This window comes from Dendrobates tinctorius, unplaced genomic scaffold (assembly GCF_039654945.1).
Source record: "Dendrobates tinctorius isolate UK_male_01 unplaced genomic scaffold, ASM3965494v1 ptg000010l, whole genome shotgun sequence".
Lineage (NCBI taxonomy): Eukaryota > Metazoa > Chordata > Amphibia > Anura > Dendrobatidae > Dendrobates > Dendrobates tinctorius.
In genome coordinates this window covers 4,410,116-4,433,130 of record NW_027361678.1, presented here as the reverse complement: position 1 = coordinate 4,433,130, position 23,015 = coordinate 4,410,116, and the positions used below count along the sequence as shown (strand labels likewise).

Here is a 23,015-nt window from a genome sequence, read left to right as displayed (position 1 = left end):
TAGAATAACACAAGATCACATACAGAGAAAACAAGCAAAACATGCAAGGTGCGCGCGTGGGGACGCCAAGGTCCATAACATGGTACGTGCCAGATGGCACGCCTAGGCACAGGTAATGGCATGATGGCATCGGACTCTGGACTGCTGGCAAACCGACAGGGTCCAGGGATCAGGCTGCGGACGTCAGCTCCGGACATCAGGCCGCAGTCATCTGGTTCCGGACCTCTGGCAACGGTCGGCAGGTTCCGGGCATCCGACAGGCAAACCAGGGTTCAGGCAAGGAGGCACGACAGATAATCAAGCAGGGTGCGTATTTAGGGAACACGCCAAGGTCCAAGGCTAGGTGCGTGTGTAGGGGACACGCCAGGGTTCAAGGCTAGGTGCGTGTGTAGGGGACACGCCAGGGTTCAAAGCGAGGTGCGTGTGTAGGGGACACGCCAGGGTTCACAAACGAGACAGGGTGCGTGTGTAGAGCCACGCCAAAGCATAGGACAAGAGAGTGCGTGTAGAGACACGCCAAGGTACAAGACAGAGTGCGTGTAGAGACACGCCAAGGTACAAGACAGAGTGCGTGTAGACACACGCCAAGGCACAAGACAGAGTGCGTGTAGAGACACGCCAAGGCACAAGACAGAGTGCGTGTAGAGACACGCCAAGGCACAAGACAGAGTGCGTGTAGAGACACGCCAAGGCACAAGACAGAGTGCGTGTAGAGACACGCCAAGGCACAAGACAGAGTGCGTGTAGAGACACGCCAAGGCACAAGACAGAGTGCGTGTAGAGACACGCCAAGGCACAAGACAGAGTGCGTGTAGAGACACGCCAGGGTTCAGAGCAGGGCTGCGTGCTAGGAGCTACGCAGGGACGCACACCTCACTGGCCAATGCACACGGCTGTAACGCCAGCACGAGGCACGACTAAGGCACAGGAGGGGGCAAAGGAACCTTCGTGCTAGGAGCCACGCCAGGGTTCAAGGCAGGGTGCGTGCTAGGAGCCACGCCAGGGTTCAAGGCAGGGTGCGTGCTAGGAGCCACGCCAGGGTTCAAGGCAGGGTGCGTGCTAGGAGCCACGCCAGGGTTCAAGGCAGGGTGCGTGCTAGGAGCCACGCCAGGGTTCAAGGCAGGGTGCGTGCTAGGAGCCACGCAGGGGGCACGCCACACTGGCCAGTACACACGGCTGTACACAAACACGTGGCACTTACCACGGCACAGGAGACGGCCAAGGGGAACCCACGCCGGGGTTCAATGCAAGGACAAGGCAGGGAACAAGGCAAGGAATACAGGCAGAAACAGAGCCAGGTCAGAGAGAGGACAGAGTCTAGCAGCGGAGCATAGGCAGAAGCCCAGAGCCGGGCCAAGGGAAGACCTTGGGACTAGACAAAGAAACGAGCACTAAGGAGAGGAGAAATGGTGCGTGTGCCAGGGAGCACTACAGAGCACCATAGGAGAGAGCGAGGCAGAGCAAGCAAAGACTGAGACCATAGGGAGGAACACAAAGCAAGGAATAGCAAGGCAGAGAACACAGGGAGGACTACAAGTCAAAGCATAGCAAAAGCAAGACATGGCAAAACAGGCGAGGCAGAGAACACAGGAAGGACTACAAGTCAAAGCATAGCTAAGGCGAGACATAGCAAAACAGACTAAGACAAAGAACAGCAGAAGGACTACAAGGCAAAGCAAGGCAAAGACAAACATGGCACGAGAGACAACACAAGACATGGCACAAGACAAGAGGCGGAATACGAGCACGGAGCGTGTGCAGAGACGCACTACAGAGCAGAGTGCAAGGGCACAGAATAGAGGGAGCAACCCCACAGACCCAGAGCCTTGCAGGGAAGCAACACAATAATCAGGCCCTGAGCATAGGAAGAGGCGGCCTGATATAGGGCATAGCACCTCCTCCTCAGGTCAGGACCAGGGGAGCACTTCCGAGATTCTAGACATGACGAGATGATAGCAGAACCAGACAGTGCAGGATCTTAGGAAACGTCACATGATCAGGGTTTCAGACATGACGAGATGATCACCGAACCAACCAGTGCAGGATCCTAGGAAGAACACATGATCCGGGATTCTAGACATGACGAGATGATTGCAGAACCAGACAGTGCAGGATTTTAAGAAATGTCACATGATCAAGGACTCCAGACATGACGAGAAGATCACAGAAGGCAGAGCAGAAACGCAGGCATCCTGTAGCTCAGACATGAGGTGAGTGTGCACACTGCTCTAAGGGACATGCAGGACAGCAGACAAAGCATGCTCATGCACATTGCTCCAGGAGTTCTTGAGACAAACAGACATGGCAGACGTGACAGTACCCCCCTCTTTAAGCCCCCTCTCACCGGGGCTGGAAAGAAGAAAAAAAAATTTTCTTCGGCAGAAACCAGAGTTTAGTACAAACCACTCCAACAATGTTGATCCGACATCTGAAACGGACACCTGCGCCGGTCAAGACACAGGAGCCGTGGACGAGACAAGGGAATCCAGTGGGGAGGACTGCAGGTAGACAAGCAAGTCTTCTTACTCTGGCTGCCATCATTTCCAAATGAGTCCAGAGGTCAAGGGCCGGGTCTGATTTACATCAGAAGAGTGACCGGGGTACCGCCATATTCAGGAAAGTCCAGGAGACAGAGCAGATCAAATTCTATAACAGACGGGTCATCAGACGGGTAGCCGAGGTACCAGCGGAGTCCATGGCCTGATTAACTGTGATGGACTCAGCTCCTGCTGAGCCCATTTTTTGAGTGGACCCTCTGGGTCGTGGCACCCACCCACCGAGGGCGAGCTGACCTTGTGAGAATCCACCCCCTATACAGGGAGTGTCAGGGGCAAGACCAAGGGGGTGAGCTACCACGACTGCTGGGACCAGACGGCCGGCTCAGGGGACACTAGACGAGTGTCTGACGACAAGGACGAGCAGGAAGCAAGACGAGACTAGACGTAGGTGCAAGGTATCTTCATTAGAATAACACAAGATCACATACAGAGAAAACAAGCAAAACGTGCAAGGTGCGCGCGTGGGCACGCCAAGGTCCATAACATGGTACGTGCCAGATGGCACGCCTAGGCACAGGTAATGGCATGATGGCATCGGACTCCGGACTGCTGGCAAACCGACAGGGTCCAGGGATCAGGCTGCGGACGTCAGCTCCGGACATCAGGCCGCAGTCATCTGGTTCCGGACCTCTGGCAACGGTCGGCAGGTTCCGGGCATCCGACAGGCAAACCAGGGTTCAGGCAAGGAGGCACGACAGATATCCAAGCAGGGTGCGTGTTTAGGGAACACGCCAAGGTCCAAGGCTAGGTGCGTGTGTAGGGGACACGCCAGGGTTCAAGGCTAGGTGCATGTGTAGGGGACACGCCAGGGTTCAAAGCGAGGTGCGTGTGTAGGGGACACGCCAAGGCACAAGGTACAAGACAGAGTGCGTGTAGAGACACGCCAAGGTACAAGACAGAGTGCGTGTAGAGACACGCCAAGGTACAAGACAGAGTGCGTGTAGAGACACGCCAAGGTACAAGACAGAGTGCGTGTAGAGACACGCCAAGGTACAAGACAGAGTGCGTGTAGAGACACGCCAAGGCACAAGACAGAGTGCGTGTAGAGACACGCCAAGGCACAAGACAGAGTGCGTGTAGAGACACGCCAAGGCACAAGACAGAGTGCGTGTAGAGACACGCCAAGGCACAAGACAGAGTGCGTGTAGAGACACGCCAAGGCACAAGACAGAGTGCGTGTAGAGACACGCCAAGGCACAAGACAGAGTGCGTGTAGAGACACGCCAAGGCACAAGACAGAGTGCGTGTAGAGACACGCCAAGGCACAAGACAGAGTGCGTGTAGAGACACGCCAAGGCACAAGACAGAGTGCGTGTAGAGACACGCCAAGGCACAAGACAGAGTGCGTGTAGAGACACGCCAGGGTTCAGAGCAGGGCTGCGTGCTAGGAGCTACGCAGGGACGCACACCTCACTGGCCAATGCACACGGCTGTAACGCCAGCACGAGGCACGACTAAGGCACAGGAGGGGGCAAAGGAACCTTCGTGCTAGGAGCCACGCCAGGTTCAGGGCAGGGTGCGTGCTAGGAGCCACGCCAGGGTTCAAGGCAGGGTGCGTGCTAGGAGCCACGCCAGGGTTCAAGGCAGGGTGCGTGCTAGGAGCCACGCCAGGGCACAAGGAAGGGCTGCGTGCTAGGAGCCACGCAGGGGGCACGCCACACTGGCCAGTACACACGGCTGTACACAAACACGTGGCACTTACCACGGCACAGGAGACGGCCAAGGGGAACCCACGCCGGGGTTCAATGCAAGGACAAGGCAGGGAACAAGGCAAGGAATACAGGCAGAAACAGAGCCAGGTCAGAGAGAGGACAGAGTCTAGCAGCGGAGCGTAGGCAGAAGCCCAGAGCCGGGCCAAGGGAAGACCTTGGGACTAGACAAAGAAACGAGCACTAAGGAGAGGAGAAATGGTGCGTGTGCCAGGGAGCACTACAGAGCACCATAGGAGAGAGCGAGGCAGAGCAAGCAAAGACTGAGACCATAGGGAGGAACACAAAGCAAGGAATAGCAAGGCAGAGAACACAGGGAGGACTACAAGTCAAAGCATAGCAAAAGCAAGACATGGCAAAACAGGCGAGGCAGAGAACACAGGAAGGACTACAAGTCAAAGCATAGCTAAGGCGAGACATAGCAAAACAGACTAAGACAAAGAACAGCAGAAGGACTACAAGGCAAAGCAAGGCAAAGACAAACATGGCACGAGAGACAACACAAGACATGGCACAAGACAAGAGGCAGAATACGAGCACGGAGCGTGTGCAGAGACGCACTACAGAGCAAAGTGCAAGGGCACAGAATAGAGGGAGCAACCCCACAGACCCAGAGCCTTGCAGGGAAGCAACACAATAATCAGGCCCTGAGCATAGGAAGAGGCGGCCTGATATAGGGCATAGCACCTCCTCCTCAGGTCAGGACCAGGGGAGCACTTCCGAGATTCTAGACATGACGAGATGATAGCAGAACCAGACAGTGCAGGATCTTAGGAAACGTCACATGATCAGGGTTTCAGACATGACGAGATGATCACCGAACCAACCAGTGCAGGATCCTAGGAAGAACACATGATCCGGGATTCTAGACATGACGAGATGATTGCAGAACCAGACAGTGCAGGATCTTAAGAAATGTCACATGATCAAGGACTCCAGACAGGACGAGAAGATCACAGAAGGCAGAGCAGAAACGCAGGCATCCTGTAGCTCAGACATGAGGTGAGTGTGCACACTGCTCTAAGGGACATGCAGGACAGCAGACAAAGCATGCGCATGCACATTGCTCCAGGAGTTCTTGAGATAAACAGACATGGCAGACGTGACACTAGGGCCTCCGAGCCTTAGTTGGGAAGAGAGCATTTACAGCTGCTACTACCTCCGGTTTCTGCTGCAGGATTGTCAGTGTCCCTAAAAACTCGGAGACCGGAATCCGGACCATGCGCTCCAGCTAGGAGTGAACCTTAACTCTGCTCATCCTCCAGCTCCCCTTCTCAAGTCCACACACTTCCCCTTTCCTTCACAGACTGCCCTAACTTCCCTCCTCCTGACCACAGAGAGCAGCTCCTCAGCAGTCAGGTTCAGAGGTCTCCCTGCTGGCCTGGAGTGGGAACTGTGTTGTGTGTTGGTTTAAATGCTAGAGAGATCCTTCATTGCTCTCAAGCATGACATCACACTCCCTAGGAGGAAGGTATTGCCACTGTGGTGACCGTACTCCTGGGGGCGCCACAAGTGCACTGATGCCCAGCCACTGCTAGATGATTCTGCTGGTACATTGACCCAGACCACTACATTCCCCTCGCACTCTACACAGCCAGAATCTGACCCTGATGAAACTAAGGTTCCCCTTCCGACATACTATACCACCTTACACGGTGACAAACAGAAAGGTGCAGATAAAAGTGCAGGATCCTTGAGCAGGTGGGGGGGCATACTCATGGGCGATGGCACTGGCAAAGGCCCCCTCATAGTACGCAAAAGTGTCTCTGCCGGTGGGCCCACCCACCGTCAGACACACCGCCTTACTATGAGGGGCCCTGTGCCAGTGCCGTCGCCAACGAGTGGGCGCTTGCTCAGGATCACAGCACTTGCAAAGTTGAAATACTTACCTCTCCCTGCTCCACTGCCGTGAAATCTTCCGTGTTTCCTGACAGTGACATTCTGGTCAGAGAGCGCGATGACATCACATCTGTACGCCCTCTGCCTAAACAGTCCAAGTGCAGAGAGATGGAAGATAGGGACGACGAGGAGTCCAAAGTACAGGTATTCCCTAGCGAGGAGACTTATTTAATTGTTTTACAGGTTGGGAGCAATTTGTGGGGAGCACTACACTCTGGAGAATGATATATGGGGCCCACCATACACTGGAGCATTCCAAAGGTGGACATCAGACACTGGAGCAGCATTTACAGGGCCCATTAAACACTGGAGCATTAGAAATGGGGCCCATTATATATGGAGCATTATTTGGGCCCAGTGGAGCTTCATCCATGGGGACCAACATATACTGTAGCATTATGTGGAGCTCATCATATACTGTATCGAACATTATATGGGACCAATGATTCTGAATGGAGAAATATATGGGCCTCATTACTCTGTATAGCGCACTATGCGGTGGCCATAATACTGTATGGAGTAATATACTGTCCGTTTTTGGAGCTATTGGAGAATTTAAAATGGATATCAGTCATGTGATGTAAGAAGTGAAGTATTTTTCATTGTACTATACCGCTATTTCTCTGCCGTATCAGAGGATCATGAACTGTGGCATGTGTTAAAGAAGCCCAGTGACACTCTTTGGCCCTGGGCCCACGAAAATCTGGAGCCAGCCCTACCCCCCCCCCACAACTTTAGCCAAATAACCCCCAGTTTTCAATGCCTAACTATTATTATAAAGTAAATTAAGGTTGACAAGCTTAAGTAATAAGAATTTATGTTTTTGGCATTAAAATGGGCACTGTAGGTGTGTTTCCTGTCCTCCACTCACTGCCGACTTTTCTTCCCCATTGACTTACATTGGGTTTCGTGTTTCAGTCGGCCTTCGACTTTTCACGATAATCGGCCGATTGCGTTAGACCCGACTTTTGCAAAAGTCGGGTTTCCTGAAACCCGTCTCGACCCGAAAAAAAGGCAGTCGCTCATCTCTATTCGTTATTTTTGGGCAGCACGGATGACTGGAGCCATTACAAGTCTATGGGTCTGTAAAAATCATGTACAGCACATGGATGTAATCTGTGTGCTCTCCATGTTTAATATTGGAAAGTATAGGGGAAGCATTATCATTTCCGTTTTTTTTTATCCATATCCGAAAAACACTGATGTTAAAATCGCTGATGACAGTGATAGTAAAAATGGATACACGAATGACACACTGATGGTAAAAATAGACACATGGCGCCACACCGATGACTAAGGCCCCATTCACACGTCAGTGTCTCTGGTACGTGTGGTGACAGTTTTCTCACGTACCGGAGACACTAACACACAAATGAATGGGTCTATGTATATGTACATGTTTTTTCACAGATCGTGTTTCTGTGTGCAAAACATGTAGACATGTCTGTCTTGATCCAAACACACGGGCCGAAACACGTGCAGCACTCGTGCACACGGACAACAGTGACACTGTCCTCCATGAGCACGGCCGGCGGCAGGGGTAGTAACGCTACTGTAAGCGCTGTTCCTCTGCATGTGGTGTTGAACTCGGCTGTCATTCTCCCTTGCTCTGCCGGCAACAGCACAAGCAGGGAAGAATGAATGAAAAAAACGACATGAGGTCCCCCTTTTTTTTTGAACCAACCTGGCAAAGCTAACAGGTGCAGGCTGCTATTCTCAGACTGGTAAGGGGCCATGAATATTCAAATATGCGCCTATTCTGGAGCTTTGTCAGGTTGTTCCTACTTGCCCTGTAGCATTGGCAGGTAATGTAATAAGGGGTCAATGTCACCTTTCTATTGTAATTCCCACTGCACAATCCATATCTGGGGATAATCAGTTTATAACTCCTGTGACCTCAGTACTGTGGGAAAATGACAGTGATGAGGTCACAGGAGTTCATACCGGCAGGGAACACAGACTCAGTGACGTCACCGCTAGTCACTGAGCCTGTGCACGCTGCTTCCCATTCATTCCCCAGTAGTTTATAGCCGGGATGGTCGCTTTAGCACCACTCCGGTTGTAAACTGATTATTCCCAGATATGGATTGTGCCATGGGAACAACTGTACGCCGGACAGGTATGGTATATCGTTGGGTTTTTTTTTTAGTTTTTTTTACAGGAGAACAAGGGATTTGAGATGGGATTAGCAGTGTAATAAAGATGGTTAAAATGTGTGGTGTATTGTTTCATTAAAATACTTTATTCTTACTGTGTGTGTGTTTATTTAACCTTTTACTTACTTTAGGATTAGTAATGGATAAGTGTCTTATTGACACCTATCCATTACTAAGCCGGACTTAATGTCACCTTACAATAGAAAGGTGATATTAACCCCTTATTACCCCACTTGCCACCGCTACAGGGCAAGTGGGAAGAACCCGTCAAAGCTCCAGAATAGGCGCATCTAATAGATGCACCTTTTCTGGGCAGCTGTGAGCTGCTGTTTTTAGGCTGGGGGGGACCATGTTACCAGCCTGAGAATAGCAGCCTGCACCTGTTAGTTTTGCCGGGCTGGTTCAAAAAATAAGGGGGACCCCACGTCGGTTTTATTTAATTCATTCTTCCCTGCTCAATCTGTTACCGGCAGAGCAGGGGAGAATGACAGCCGCGTTCAGCACCACATGCAGGGGAACAGCATTTACTATAATGCTTCTTCCCCTGCGGCCATCCGTGTGGTACTGATGCGGCAGACGGGTGGTACACGTGTGCCACATGTAGTACACACATGTACACGGACACACGGACACGGATATCTCCGGTACCAGTTTTTCCGGTACCGGATATATCAGGACGTGTGAAACCGGCCTAAAATGGGCACACATATAACACACTGATGGTAAAAACGGACACATGGATGACACACTGATGGTAAAAATGGAGACACAGATGACACACTGATGTTAAAACGGACACATGGATGACACACCGATGGTAAAAATAGACACACGGATAACACAATGACGGTAAAAACTAACACAAGGATGACACACTGATGGTAAAAATGGATACACGGATGACACCCTGATGGTAAACATGGACATACGGATGACACACTGATGGAAAAACAGACACATGGATGACACTGATGGTAAAAACAGACTCACGGATGACAAACTGATGGAAAAACAGACACACTGATGTTAATTAAAAATACTGATTGATGACACACTGATGGAAAACACTGATGACACCGGTACGAGTATTTCATGGACTTGTGAAACAGGACTAATACTGTTTTCTTTCTCAGCTGAGCTAATTTATGGTATCATTGTTTAGAAATATCATTCCTTTTTTATACAAGTTAATTACGTATATGTCAGCCAACATCTGATACCTCCAGCACAAAACATATGTGCTTATCTTCATGTCTAGAAGCACTGATTACATTTATTTACATACAACTTTGCAAGTGTAAAGGACCCGTCACACTAAGCGAGATCGCTAGCAAGATCTCTGCTGAGTCACAAGTATTGTGACGTAATAGCGATCTCACCAACGATATCGCTGTGTGTGACACGGATCAGCGACCGGCCCCCCTGCCGGGTGTCGCTGATTGTGCCTGAAAGGTCTGGACTTTTTTTTGGTAGCTCATGTCCCGCAGCATAGCATGCATCGTCACGTTTGACACGTACCCAACGACCTCGTTAGCGACTCAGAAGCACGACAAAGGTGTGGATTTGCGCTCCCGTTTCCACGCCTCCCTCTGCTCCGATTGGTGCTCGCTACAGCGTCCTGATTGGCGGGCTTGCTTTTAAAAGAAGGTAACATAATAGTGCTTCAGTACTTTGTTCCTGATCCGGGTGTGTCCTAGTTCAGATCCTGTTTGCGATCAACGGCTGCGACTCCACATTGTCTCATCTGCTTTTTCATCTGTATTCAATGGTGCTTCTATAGCCTGTGTTTATGGTAGGTATAATTTTGGGGGTCTCAACAGCGTTTCCACTTTTTTCAGATTTTTTTTAGGGTGTATGAAGTGAACACACCCAACACCCTGTATTTTTTTGTAATTTTTTTTTTTGTTTTGGTGGTTTACTTTTTAGGATCAATAAAAGGGAGGCATACGAGAAAATGATTGCCCTGTTCAAGCGTCATAACCCGAGCGAGAAGGTTGACGAAACTCTTGTTCGTAAAAAAATACAGTCTCTCCGCACCGTTTACAAGAAGGAGCTGAGCAAGGTGGAGAAGTCGAGGAAGTCGGGTGCCTGCACAGATGAGGTGTACGTGCCGTCGCTGTGGTACTATGACTTACTCGGCTTCTCCCGTGACCAGCAACTTCCAAGGAAGACAGTTTCTTCGATGCGGCCGAATGTGGAACCAGACCCAGAGATCGAGAATGATCCAGACTCCCCTGTTGGAGATGTAAGTACCTTCTTTTTTCCCATGAAATTTGAAATTTAACTTTGCATGTACATGCCATAGTTTATTTGAAAAATATTAAATATTAAATATTAACATCTACCCATCCAGTAAAAAAATTTTGGTGTGGCATTGAAAGTTGTGAAATATTAGCCATTCTTTTCTTAACTTTTTTTTGGTTTCTTTGTTTTTGTTCCCACAGCACCGGTTCCAAGAACAGGCCACGCAAGAGAGTGACACCATCACCGAGAGTGAAAGGCGTATGGAGGAGGCATTAGAGGGGTCGAGTCAAGAACCTGCTCCCCTTACTTTATCTCGACGGCAAACAAATTCACGGAAAAGAAAGGGAACTTTGACCCCGTCCCCAGACCTCATGTGTTTGGCCAATCAAATAATGGCAAACTCGGCCATGGACAGCTTTGCCAACTTTGCAGCAGATCGCCTTGGTAAGCTGGATGCAAACCAAAGGAAGCACACCGAAAGGGTAATTTTTGAAATTTTGAGTGAAGCGGTGTCAGGTCGACTGGATGAAACTTCGACCGTCAAAAGTGTGATCGCCCGTGAACCTTCTTGGCCACATTCATGGACACAAATACAAGAGCCACTGCGGAGCACAACAGTGCGGAGGATTGGGCCACTGCAAAACCATCCCTTACCCCCACCCAACCACCATTTTCCTCACTTCTCTCAGTCATTTCTTTCCGAACTCTCTTCTCCGCCCAGGCGTGGATTTTCAAATCAAAGAGAATCAATATGAAGACTTATAGATTTTTTTTCTTTTTTTGTTACCAGTTTAAAAGTTTTATTTTATTTTTTTCTAAGTGTTTGTAAATAAACTATATAATTATACACTGTTTTTATTTATTGTTTGTTGGATTTCAATAAATTTTTCATGTTTTTGTCGTAAAAGTGACTGCATTCTTCATTTTATTTTGCATATTGTTACAACAATAGCAGCTATTGAGTGTAATAGTCTGTGGGACATCAATCGGAATGGAAATCTGTATAATGCTTGTGAGCGACGATTTTTTTTTTTTGGGGAGGGGGGAGAGAAAACACAACAACTGTGGAAATAAACCTTTTTTATAGCTTGACTTTGAGCTATCATTATTGTCAACAACATTATGAAAATCTAACAAAAACAAACTGAAATTCAAAAGAGCAAAAACCAAACAAAAAAACTAACGTCTTCCGCCCTGTGGTTGGGCCGCCGCAGCCCTTAACAAAAGCTGTTGGTGTTCCTCCACAGCTTGGGTTACTCTTCTGAGTGACACCAGGAGGTCTTCATGACTTGGGATTCCTATGGTGGGAAATGGTCAAACTTAAATTCTGTACATGCAACACAATATAGGTTACTTTTTGTTTATTACACACTTACTTCAGAGGATGACGGGCTGATGTTCCAGCCGGATCCTCATGCATCCTCTTGGTCTTCCGGTGTCTCCAGCTGTGGCTGTGGGTCTTCTTGGGAGCCAACTTGGCTTTCAGTGTCTGGAGGAAATAAACACAATTATCAATAGCACAGGTACAATGCAGGTCTGTGCAGGTACTATGCGGGTCTGTGCAGGTGTTAGCATGGACTTTTCAGGGACTATACGGTGCTTTGTTTGTCTGTGCAGGTACTATGCGGGTCTGTGCAGGCCTTGGCTGGGACTTTTCAGGGACTATACAGGGGTTCGTGTGTCTGTGCAGGTGCTATGCGGGTCTGTGCAGGCTTTGGCTGAGACTTTTCAGGGACTATACAGGGGTTCGTGTGTCTGTGCAGGTACTACGCGGGTGTGTGTAGGTGTTAGCATGGACTTTACAGGGACTATACGTGGCTTGTTGGTTGTGACTATTTTCGGAGTTAACGGGGCGGAATGTGCACTCACCATGCTCGGAGACCATCTGGGAGCGGACGCTGGCGATGCGGTCTCGTGATCTATAGTGCAGATCCGCTAGCTTTTTGCGAATCTGTTGTGTCGAGCGCTGGAGACCAAACCTTTTTGCCAGGCCACGAGTGATCCTACGTAAAACATACTGTTTATGTAGGACAGGACGTTTCCTGTGATGGATGCAGGGATAATCCAGGGAATTGACCTCCTGGATGAGGTAACGTACCTCAGCGTCATTCCAGTGTGTAGAATGCCGCCTGGTCACCATTTTAACATCAGCTAGGCCGCAGTAAGGTCATAAAACACGCCCACTATGCTACAGCTCCACCCATATTTATTATTGACATGCAGCGGCTTCGCGGACCCTACTGCGTTCTCAGAGACCTTTTAATAAGATCTCCCGGTCCTCCGGAGACGCTTTTGCGTCCCTAAACCAATTAACTTCTCACATAGGTATATATTCATAGTGTATAGAATATATATCTATGCTAATCAGTTTGTGTGTGTGTAGTATGTGTATTATTAGGTAAAGGCACATTTATGTTTGTGTGTTTTAATGTGTGAAAATGGATTAGTATGTACCTTTCTATGTTTGATAAAGAAAGAACAACACAAAGCTTTTTTTCAATTAAATCATTATTGTTAAAACATTTATTCTACAACAAAGTAACAAATTTGTAAACAAGTTAAATTAAAAAAAAAATGGTTAAGTCACTGCTGATGCTGCCAAGCAACAGCGTCAGGACCATTGAAATAATGGCAGTACTGTTCACGACAGGTCTTAGCATCGTGGGTGTATCTGCTGGGTCCTAACGGTCGAAGGCTTGCTATTGCGGGTGCGGTCGAACGCCATTCCCCCAGCTGCACTTCACCATTTGTTACGTCCACAGAGTCCATGAACCGAGGCAGGCAGTACACACTGGAATCATGCCACCTAAGAAAATTATGAAGCACACAGCAGGCCATCACCACAGAGTCAATTGAGTCCAGCTTCATATTTATAGGCGTGTGCAATACGCAGAACCGATTGGCCATGATCCCAAAGGTATTTTCAATCACCCGACATGCCCTTGACAAGCGGTAGTTGGAAATCCTTCTTTCAACCGTTAGAGTTTTTTGGAGGAATGGTTTAAGCAAATGTGGATGAAGCGGGAAGGCCTCGTCGCCGACAAAAACAATGTTCATGTTTCCTCGGGTGTCGGAGTTTGGAGGCAAGTGAAGGTCTGAGCTAAATAAACGTTCTCCAAAATGGGTATGCTCCAAATTCACCAATTGGAAACCCTTCCGTTCATGCCCACATCCACATAAATAAATTCATAGTTGGCGTTTACAAGGGCCATCAGGATGATACTGAAATAGCCCTTGTAATTAAAGAAATATGACCCGCTGTTGGGTGATGCGGACATGTTTGCCATCCAAAGCCCCACCACAATTAGGAAACTGCCAAAGTTCCTCAAAATCGGAGGCAATCTTTTTCCAATCCTCCTCCGTATTTGGAAAATCCATGTAGCTGCGTAGACATTGGAAAATCGCTCTGCATGTCTCCGGAATAAGAACGCTCAAGAGGGGCCTTGAAATAGCGGCTGAAAAATGCAGGTCCTGAAGTGTGCGTCCAGTGGCCAAGAATCTCAGCGTGACTGCCAATCTTTCATCTGCAGGGATGGCAGCATGCATTTTTGTATCCCTTTGTTCAATAAGTGGAGTAATTTGCTCCAGTAAATAGATGAACGATTCCTCAGACATCCGCAGATATTTCCGGAAATCGTGTGGATTTTTGTCCTGCAACTCTCTCACTAGCTGCATGTGCGACAATTCGGACCTCCTCTGCAGCCATCCTCTGGTCCACATGTGACGTTTTCTTTTGGAACGCCTCTCCAGCATCTGGACCTCATCACGACGGCGAGCTTCCTCAGCCAACAAGGCAGCCACCACAACCGAACACTGTGCCTTGTTCATGATGGAGCAAACTGGAAAAAATAAAGTAGAAATATTATAAATGGTTAAAAATATATATATATAGTATATATTATAACAACATGCAACTTGTGATGCAAAATTGCATACCATCCTATAACTGGGCGTGCCAGTACTGTGCTTTGACCAACTAAAATAGCTGACCATACAATTGCATACCATCCTATTAACGGGCGTGCCAGTAACGTGCTTTGACCAACTAAAATGGCTGACCATACAAAAGTCGAATGAAGTAAAGCCCTCCCTCCAGAGCAATTATAGTTGCTAATTAGGTCCCCTACAAATAATGGAAACGACCCTAAAGTAGACCCCAAAGATACATACCGTCAACACTGAGTAGGCGTCTGGGTCAATCAATCTGGAATCACAGCCGGTGAACGCTACTAGGACAGCCGGTGAACGCAACTAGGACAGCCGGTGATCGCTACTAGGTTCTGCAAGCCAAAAGACACGCTGTCAGGAACAATGAACTGAAGCGCTAGTATGTCACCTTCTTTTAAAGGCAAGGCCTCCAATCAGGACGCGGTAGCAACCACCAATCAGAGCTGAGAGGGCGTGAAAAAGGGAGCGCAATCCCCGCCTGTGTAAATACAGCGTCACACAGTAAATCCCTCATCGAGCTGTGAATCGTCAAGAGAGCCTGCAATGTGACAGGGTCCCAACGACCGCCGACATCGTTACAAAGGTTGCTACGGCATGCCAGATCGTTGCTGCATCATTGGGTAGATCGGACTGTTAGACATCTCAATAATGACCACATAGCGATGTGGCAATGATCCCTGCCATGTCATATCGTTGTCGGGATCGTTGTAGGATCGCTATGTGTGACGGGACCCTAACGTCTGATGTACAGAAACTGAGTCTCATAGGAATAGACAGTGTATCTCAGTAAGGCCACGTTCACATGTTCAGTATTTGGTCAGTATTTCACATCAGTATTTGTAAGCAAAAACCAGTAGTAGTGGGTGATAAATACAGAAGTGGTAACGTGTTTCTATTATACTTTTCCTTTGATTGTTCCACTCCTGGTTTTGGCTTACAGATGTAAAATACTGACGAAATACTGAATGAGTGAACGTGGCCTAAAAGATATTAATCGCTCTTTAGATGCATTGTCTTGGCAACCTGGAAGAGGAGGAGCAGCAGAAGACTGATTGGCTGAACAAGCTGGAGAAGAAGGCCTGGAGCTGCACCTCAACTGGATACCAACCAGATCGCCTGCCGTTGTGCAACTACACCTGGTTTCCAACATAGAAGAATTCTGCCTTTCATTTCCTGTGTGACCAAGCACCTGGATCCTGCAGCCTTAAGCTGGAACCTTGTGTGACTACAGACCTGCTATATCAAAAAGTGAGCAGCTACTGCCGAGACTTGTGGTTCGATTTGTAAGGGAGCATTGCTGTGACCTGTGATTCTATCTGTAAAGGAGCATTGCTGGGACATAAGGTTCTATTGCCAGAGAGCATTGCTGTGATTTATGGTTCATTGCTCAAGGAGTTTATAATAGGACCAGCAGTGGAGGGGATTTTGTTCTCATTATACAGGGTGGGCCATTTACAGTGGGGAAAAAAAGTATTTAGTCAGTCAGCAATAGTGCAAGTTCCACCACTTAAAAAGATGAGAGGCATCTGTAATTTACATCATAGGTAGACCTCAACTATGGGAGACAAACTGAGAAAAAAAAATCCTGAAAATCACATTGTCTGTTTTTTTTTTCATTTTATTTGCATATTATGGTGGAAAATAAGTATTTGGTCAGAAACAAAATTTCATCTCAATACTTTGTGATATATCCTTTGTTGGCAATGACAGAGGTCAAACTTTTTCTGTAAGTCTTCACAAGGTTGCCACACACTGTTGTTGGTATGTTGGCCCATTCCTCCATGCAGATCTCCTCTAGAGCAGTGATGTTTTTGGCTTTTCGCTTGGCAACACGGACTTTCAACTCCCTCCAAAGGTTTTCTATAGGGTTGAGATCTGGAGACTGGCTAGGCCACTCCAGGACCTTGAAATGCTTCTTACGAAGCCACTCCTTCGTTGCCCTGGCGGTGTGCTTTGGATCATTGTCATGTTGAAAGACCCAGCCACGTTTCATCTTCAATGCCCTTGCTGATGGAAGGAGGTTTGCACTCAAAATCTCACGATACATGGCCCCATTCATTCTTTCATGTACCCGGATCAGTCGTCCTGGCCCCTTTGCAGAGAAACAGCCCCAAAGCATGATGTTTCCACCACCATGCTTTACAGTAGGTATGGTGTTTGATGGATGCAACTCAGTATTCTTTTTCCTCCAAACACGACAAGTTGTGTTTCTACCAAACAGTTCCAGTTTGGTTTCATCAGACCATAGGACATTCTCTCAAAACTCCTCTGGATCATCCAAATGCTCTCTAGCAAACTTCAGACGGGCCCGGACATGTACAGGCTTAAGCAGTGGGACACGTCTGGCACTGCAGGATCTGAGTCCATGGTGGCGTAGTGTGTTACTTATGGTAGGCCTTGTTACATTGGTCCCAGCTCTCTGCAGTTCATTCACTAGGTCCCCCCGCGTGGTTCTGGGATTTTTGCTCACCGTTCTTGTGATCATTCTGACCCCACGGGGTGGGATTTTGCGTGGAGCACCAGATCGAGGGAGATTATCAGTGGTCTTGTATGTCTTCCATTTTCTAATTTTTGCTCCCACAGTTGATTTCTTCACTCTAAGCTGGTTTGCTATTGCAGATTCAGTCTTCCCAGCCTGGTGCAGGGCTACAATTTTGTTTCTGGTGTCCTTTGACAGCTCTTTGGTCTTCACCATAGTGGAGTTTGGAGTCAGACTGTTTGAGGGTGTGCACAGGTGTCTTTTTATACTGATAACAAGTTTAAACAGGTGCCATTACTACAGGTAATGAGTGGAGGAAAGAGGAGACTCTTAAAGAAGAAGTTACAGGTCTGTGAGAGCCAGAAATCTTGATTGCTTGTTTCTGACCAAATACTTATTTTCCACCATAATATGCAAATAAAATGAAAAAAAAACAGACAATGTGATTTTCTGGATTTTCTTTTCTCAGTTCGTCTCCCATAGTTGAGGTCTACCTATGATGTAAATTACAGATGCCTCTCATCTTTTTAAGTGGTGGAACTTACACTATTGCTGACTGACTAAATACTTTTTTTCCCCACTGTATATGGATACACCGAAATAAAATGGGAATGGATGGCGATATCGACTTCCTGTTTGTGACACATTAGTATATGGGAGGGGGGAAACTCTTCAAGATTGGTGGTGACTATGGCAGCCATTTTGAAGTCAGCCATTTTGAATCCAACTTTATTTTTTTCAATGGGAAGAGGGTCATGTGACACATCAAACTTATTGAGAATTTCACAAGAAAAACAATAGTGTGCTTGGTTTTAATGTAACTTTATTCTTTCATGAGTTATTTACAAGTTTATGACCACTTGTAAAATGTGTTTAAAGTGCTGCCCATTGTGTTGGATTGTCAATGCAACCCTCTTCTCCCACTCATGACACACTGATAGCAACACCGCAGAGGAAATGCTAGTCTAAGGGGGTCAGATTCCTTGTATGAATGCTTGGACCTGACACCCATAATGTGATGGTGCACCATCTTGCTGGAAAAACCTCAGGGAACATGCCATGTTCAGTGCAGAAAGAGGGCAACACATCATCATGTAGCAATTTCAGATATCCAGTGCCATTGAGGTTTCCATTGATGAAGAATGGCACCACTATTTTGTACCCCATATACCACACCATACCATCAATTATGGGTGTTAGGTCTGGAAAGTGGATTCGTCATTGTGGGCCAGTTGAATGACCACCAAGGTCTCCCGATCTGACCCCCTTAGACTTTTATCTTTGGGGTCATCTGAAGGCAATTGTCTATGCTGTGAAGATACGAGATGTGCAGCATCTGAAACAAAGGATATTGGAAGCCTGTGCTAGCATTTCTTCTGCGGTGTTGCTATCAGTGTGTCAAGAGTGGGAGAAGAGGGTTGCATTGACAATCCAACACAATGGGCAGCACTTTCAACACGTTTTATAAGTGGTCATAATCTTGTAAAAAACGCAAGAAAGAATAAAGTTACATTAAAACTAAGCACACCATTGTTTTTTCGGGTGGAATTCTCAATAAGTTTGTCTCACATGACCCTCTTCCCATTGAAAGAAATAAAGTTGGATCCAAAATGGCCAACTTCAAAATGGCCACCATGGTCACCACCCATCTTGAAAAGTTTCCCCTCTCCCATATACTAATGTGCCACAAACAGGAAATTGATATCACCAACCATTCCCATTTTATTTAGGTGTATCCATATAAATGGCCCACCCTGTATTATTAAGTGCACCAACAGTCGCTGAAAGTGCACCAACATCTGTGGAAACTGGGCCTCAACATTGGATGGTGTTGTTTCCATCGCTGCAGCCATTTGTAGTTTAAGTAATAATATCTGATTTACTGTTACTTGCTATTACGCTTAAAGTATTAACTATTTATTCCCCTCTATAAATAAATGTATTAAGTGCTCAAACCCTATCTCTTGTGAGTGTGTAGGGAGCATGGACAGCAGTTTCCCAAGTCAATCGCTGGAAGAAGAAGACCCTTCTGCATCCCACTAGAGCTTCCAGCAAGATTTGGGTGGAGGCACTGCACCATATTGAGGTGAGAATTACCAGACACCCTGCCCACAAAGGCAGCTTAAAGGGGTGAGATAAAAAAGAAAAAACTCTCACATGAAATAAATGATTTATTTAGGCGTCATCCAGCATGATGTGAGATGGAACTTGTCATGTCAATCATTCAATTGAGCCTACTTCAAGCCCTACGTTATGGCCGGTTTGTGAATGAGGCCCTAGGATTCCATTCTTCTTGGCTTCCCTGGTACTAATGAAAAGCATCTTGTATTGCTTGCAACGTCTGGGACTGGTGATAATCCTTTGCAAGCGGCTGGGGCAGAGCTGTGATAGAGATAAATTAAGAAAGAAATCTTTGGTCTCAATAGAAGCAGGTTATTATTGCAATCTGTGTTTCTGACTGCGACGTTTATGATGATGAGATTTGTTTTTTGCAAAATGACTTCTCCGCTCCATTGATAGATTCTGCTATCCTATTTAAAAAAAATAATAATAATATTAAAAAAAATCATTAAAAAAAAAATTACTCTTTGAAAATAAATACCTTTAAATGTTATTTTATAGCGAGGTCAAACCTTTCTCTTGATGCGGTTAACTAACCGTGCAAAACATTACATCAGCGACCCTACGAGGCACTCAGATAGCTCCTCATTTGCATAATATCTTCTGTCACTCGGGCCCGCGCTCCTTAAGGGTGTTTAGAAGAACTGTGAGCGAGAATATACTTAATCCAATCTCCTTCTAGCTTTTTTTTCTGCTCTTTTAAGATTTGGAAAATTAATAAAACCTCCTGATACTGTAAATTACCATGAGCCTTTATAAGCATAACTTTGTAACTTTAACCCATTTTGGAATGTGCCCTACAGGCACCCATACTAATGAATAAGAAAATAACATTACAAGTTTAAAGATGGTTTTTATATGGAGTAATGTAAGAAAATCCCTTTAGCTGGATCAAGTACAAAAGTGTGCTTTCTTAAAAATTGAAAATCCTTTATAAAATTACTTGTAATTGCAGTAACCAAAGGATATAGAAAAGAGAAATATCTCAGCATTATGGATTACTCTCTCGCCTGGTGTTCCTTATGTAAACGTCATGTAATTCTCCTTTGAATAAATTGCACCTAAGAAAAATATTCCGTCTTGTTTGCTTTGTATTATGGATGGCATTATAATGGGTCAGTGCTACCAGTTTTGGTTGGAATTGATATGGCTAAAATGTACACATAGTAGACAGACAATAAAAACATTGTTATATATATATATATATCAATCAAACAATTAGTAAAGTGGTTGCATGAAATTAGAAAAAATTACAGCTTTCTTGGGCGAAACTGTGTTCATTTTTCCAATGAGATTTCTAGGAGAATAAAGCTTAGCTGCAAAACTATACAGAGCCTATGGGTAAGAGTGGCGCTGTTTCTCAAAAGAAATTCTGGAAATCCTTTTAAAAAATTTAGACTGACATGCCATGCCATAAGAAGCTCACTGAGAAGAGTAAAGCTCATTCTATAAAAGTAACAGTTCCTTATTTTTACTTTTGGCCAAACAGCTGCTCAAGTGAATATTTTATATTCAAGACATGAGTATGAGATCCCCATAGATTTCAGAAATGGAAAAACTAATCTTGCTCAGCTTCGGACATTGTGATTTTGGGCGTATCCAAAAAAGTTCACCATGAAAAAACCTTTAAAAATTAACTACCGTATATACTCGAGTATAAGCCGACCCGAGTATAAGCCGACCCCCCTAATTTTGCCACAAAAAACTGGGAAAACTTATTGACTCGAGTATAAGCCTAGGGTGGGAAATGGTCCATAGATTATTCCCCACATGCTGCCCCCATAAGAAGCTACATAGATTATCCCCCCATATACTGCCCCCACAAGAAGCTCCATAGATTATTCCCCCATATGCTGCCCCCATTAGAAGCTCCATATTGTTCCCCCATATACTGCCCCCATTAGAAGCTCCATATTGTTCCCCCATATACTGCCCCCATAAGAAGCTCCATATTGTTCCCCCATATGCTGCCCCCATTAGAAGCTCCATATTGTTCCCCCATATACTGCCCCCATAAGAAGCTCCATATTGTTCCCCCATATGCTGCCCCCATTAGAAGCTCCATATTGTTCCCCCATATGCTGCCCCCATAAGAAGCTCCATATTGTTCCCCCATATGCTGCCCCCATTAGAAGCTCCATATTGTTCCCCCATATACTGCCCCCATTAGAAGCTCCATTTTGTTCCCCCATGTGCTGCCCCCATTAGAAGCTCCTTAAGATTATTCCCCCATGTGCTGCCGCTGCTGCTGCATGTAAAAATAAAAAAATGACATACTCACCTCTCCGTCGCTGGGTGTCAGATTCTCACCTGTCCTGCGTCCATGGCTGCTCCCCGCTATCTGCCACGTCATTGGTCAGTGACGTTCAGACTGCAGGGGGCGCGGCGCGCACTAACCACGTCACCGCGCCTTCTGCTGTCTGAAGTCACTGACCGATGACAGACAGCAGCAAGCAGCCATGGACGCAGGACAGGTGAGTATCGCTATACTTACCCGTCCTGACGCTGTGTCTTGAGCCCCCAGCTTCTCCCCGTGCTCTCTCTTCCTGCCTTCAGCGGTCACGTGGTGCCGCTCATTAAAACTCATGAATATGCACATATTCATGAGTTTTAATGAGCGGCACCACGTGACCGCTGAAGGCAGGAAGAGAGAGCACGGGGAGAAGCTGGGGGTTCAAGAGACAGTGTCAGGACGGGTAAGTATGATCTGACACCCCCGCCCCCCCTCCCCCTTTGACCCCCCGGTGTATATGACTCGAATATAAGCCGAGAGGGGGACTTTCAGCCCAAAAAAACGGGCTGAAAATCTCGGCTTATATTCGAGTATATACGGTATTATTGAAAAATTTCTAAAATGGACCCATCGAGGGTGAAAAAAGTGCAATTGTGCAAAAAAATGTACAAAGAAATAATGAAAAAAATACCCAGTATTCTATGTGGTTACATTCTGATCTTCTGTTTCATTGGTAGACCAAAGCAGTGGAGGAAATGTCACCTGTGCATTGTAAGTCTGGTGAGTATGGTAATATCACGCACAGTGTAGGACAGACTAAGTGCAACAAAACAGGGAAGGGGAACCAAACAGTAGGGAAGGGGGGAGTGAGGACCCTAATGTCACCCTATCTGTCCTACTGTCCCTATATAGGGTCCGCACCTGTCACTGAGCAGGATACCTAATCCTTGTGTGACCCTGGCGATAAGCTCTGCATCGGGGAGGACAGGATGAGCGCTAGTCAATCCAACTAATAGTAAGGATAAATGAAGCAAGGGGGACACTTAGCTTGAATAGACTCAGAGAGAAAAGACAATGCCCTCCAAACTCCTAGAGGACGCTAGCAGACTGCTACAGCTCCAAGCCTTAACAGACAAGTGCAAGTAGGAAATATCACACGCAACTCCAAACAGAAAGTTGGGAGTTATAAACACCCAGGTCCAGGTGTGGCCATTACCACCGGGGAAGGTGGCCACTAGTCTGCAAAGCAAACAACTGAGACATTCTGCAGACATGCAATGCAATGGTCTGCACCCTCTGACACATCTGTGACAGGTAAGTCTGTTAAGTCAAGCAAGGGCAGATATTCTACTTGGAACCCCTATAATGTCAGTGTGGAAAGTCATTGCAAAACTCAACTACCACACTAGATAAATAGGCATGCATGTACTCCCCCCAAACAGTTGACATCAGTGTTGGACTGAGTTACCAAGGGCCAATCAGTAACACTGAGTCTGAGGGGCCATTGTTCAGCTACATGAAATATTACATTAATCTCATTCACAAATGTATATAATAATAAATTAGTAGCTTGTTAAATGAATGTTCTGTAAATAGTGAATCAAGTGTATTGTGCCAGCTAATGCTCATACAGGAGGGTGGAGGGTCCACAGGGGGATTCACCTATTC

The 23,015-nt window shown here is 46.7% G+C and overlaps 1 long non-coding RNA gene across 2 annotated transcripts; it reads left to right on the top strand.

Moving 5' to 3' along the window:
• The first annotated feature begins 3,485 nt into the window (after positions 1–3,485).
• LOC141098244 (uncharacterized) lies at positions 3,486–20,187 on the top strand. 2 transcript variants are annotated; one of them, XR_012234187.1, is made up of 5 exons: positions 3,486–4,062; positions 4,098–5,269; positions 15,520–15,762; positions 18,972–19,079; positions 19,173–20,187. It is a non-coding gene; the product is annotated as an uncharacterized lncRNA (long non-coding RNA). The 2 variants fall into 2 exon arrangements; XR_012234186.1 differs by having other exon boundaries at positions 3,506–5,269.
• Positions 20,188–23,015: the final 2,828 nt, after the last annotated feature.